The sequence below is a fragment of the Heptranchias perlo genome, chromosome 6, assembly GCF_035084215.1.
Source record: "Heptranchias perlo isolate sHepPer1 chromosome 6, sHepPer1.hap1, whole genome shotgun sequence".
NCBI lineage: Eukaryota > Metazoa > Chordata > Chondrichthyes > Hexanchiformes > Hexanchidae > Heptranchias > Heptranchias perlo.
This window is the reverse complement of record NC_090330.1, coordinates 2,793,363-2,795,319: the sequence shown is the minus strand read 5'-3', so window position 1 is coordinate 2,795,319 and position 1,957 is coordinate 2,793,363. Positions and strand designations below refer to the sequence as shown.

The window sequence follows — 1,957 nt, the reverse complement described above, 5'->3', positions numbered from 1 at the left end:
TGCGCGCTCTCTCTCTCGCGCGCGCTCTCTCTCTCTCTCGCGCTCGCGCTCTCTCTCTCTCGCTCTCTCTCTCTCTCTCGCTCTCTCTCTCGCGCGCTCTCTCTCTCTCGCGCGCGCGCTCTCTCTCTCGCGCGCTTGCTCTCTCTCGCCGCGCGCGCTCTCTCTCTCGCTCTCATCGCTCTCTCGCGCGCTCCCTCTCTCTCGCGCGCTCCTCTCTCTCGCGCGCTCTCTCTCTCGCGCGCTGCTCTCTCTCTCGCGCGCTCTCTCTCTCGCTGCGCGCTCTCTCTCTCGCAGCGCGCGGCTCTCTCTCTCGCTCGCGCGCTCTCTCTCTCTCTCGCGCTGCGCTCTCTCTCTCTCTCGCAGCGCTCTCTCTCTCTCTCTCTCTCTCGCGCGCTCTCTCTCTCTCGCGCGCTCTCTCTCTCTCTCGCGCTCTCTCTCTCGGCGCTCTCTCTCTCACACACACACACTCTCTCTCTCACAGTCTCTCTCTCTCACACATACTCTCTCTCTCACTCTCTCACACTCACACACTCACTCTCTCTCTCTCTCTCACACTCACTTCTCTCTCTCTCACTCTCTCTCTCTCTCTCTCACACTCTCTCACTCTCTCACACTCTCTCTCACACACACTCTCTCTCTCACACTCTCACTCTCTCTCTCTCACACACACACACTCTCACTCTCTCACACTCTCTCTCTCACACTCTCTCTCTCTCACATACCCTCACACCCCTCTCACACACACACCCGGTTGTTAAGAATTCAAGTGCCTGACCAGACACAGTGGTGGAAGGAGAATCAATCATAGCTTTTAAAAGGGAAGGGAATAAATATTTGGAAAATGTTACAATTTAAAATGCTGGAGGGGCTCAGCAAGTGAGGCAGCGTCTGTGGAGAAAGAAACAGAGTTAACGTTTCAGGTCGATGACCCTTTCCTCCAGTTCTGACGAAGGGTCTTCGACCTGAAACATTAACTCTGTTTCTTTCTCCACAGACGCTGCCTCACTTGCTGAGCCCCTCCAGCATTTTCTGTTTTTATTTCAGATTTCCAGCATCCGCAGTAATTTGCTTTTGAAAATTCCAGTTGGTGTGGGAAGTGGGACTAAGTGGATATCACTGTCAGAGAGCAAGCAAGGTCACGATGGGCCGAATCACCTCCTTCTGTGCTGTAAAAATTCTACCATTGAAACACACACACACACACACACATTTAAAAAGCAACCAACTAATATGATAATATCCAGGGCCAATCCTTCAAGGCTTTTTCTTGAGGGGGAAAAAATAGAATCACAGACCAGGACCTCCAGACCCCCACACAATGAAATGAATGTGATCTGCCCACAGTCAGTGTAAAGCGACAAGCCGCTGATATCGGTGCAATAAGGAACCAAACTGTCAATGCGATTTTATCACCGCGGAATCCCCACCGACAGAATCGCTCAATGACCTTTAAATAAAATCCTCCAAACAAATTGTTTTGTGAATCCGGATTTCTTAAAAAGAAATAAAAACAGAAAACAAAAACATTGAAAATAAAAACCGCACAATCCAATCACAGAGAGTCCTGAATGGAATTGACAAGTTCAAAAAAAACTTTTCTTTTGTCAATTTCAGGACTCCTGGAGTTCAATTTCAGGCGAGTGAGACACAAAATACAGAACAAGCCTGTGTCTGAAATATATAAAGAAAGAGTTAAATAAAGATTGAAACCTTTTAAAACAGCGTCTGATCCCCTTCTTGCCACCGCTGCGATCTCTCTCTCTCCTCCTCTCTCTCTGCAGACTCCGAACTCCTGCCGAACTTTTAAATCACATGTAAGTTTGTTTTATTATCTAAAGAGTCCCCCTGTTTAGTGAAGGGAGGTAGAGGGGGGGGGCATTGGTCGGTTTCAGGGGGGAGGGAGGAAGGGTTTAAATCGGCATAAAATAAAAATAGAGGAAACTTCTGATTAAAAAGT

At 48.9% G+C, this 1,957-nt stretch overlaps 1 protein-coding gene across 1 annotated transcript in view; it reads right to left on the bottom strand.

Annotated features, from left to right (window-relative positions):
• arap1 (ArfGAP with RhoGAP domain, ankyrin repeat and PH domain 1) overlaps positions 1–1,957 on the bottom strand; it is a 181,352-nt gene extending 179,395 nt beyond the window's left edge. The window contains exon 1 of the mRNA XM_067985538.1: positions 1,711–1,957. The gene's annotated coding sequence lies outside the window, so the exon portion shown is untranslated. The remainder of the gene's footprint in view (positions 1–1,710) is intronic.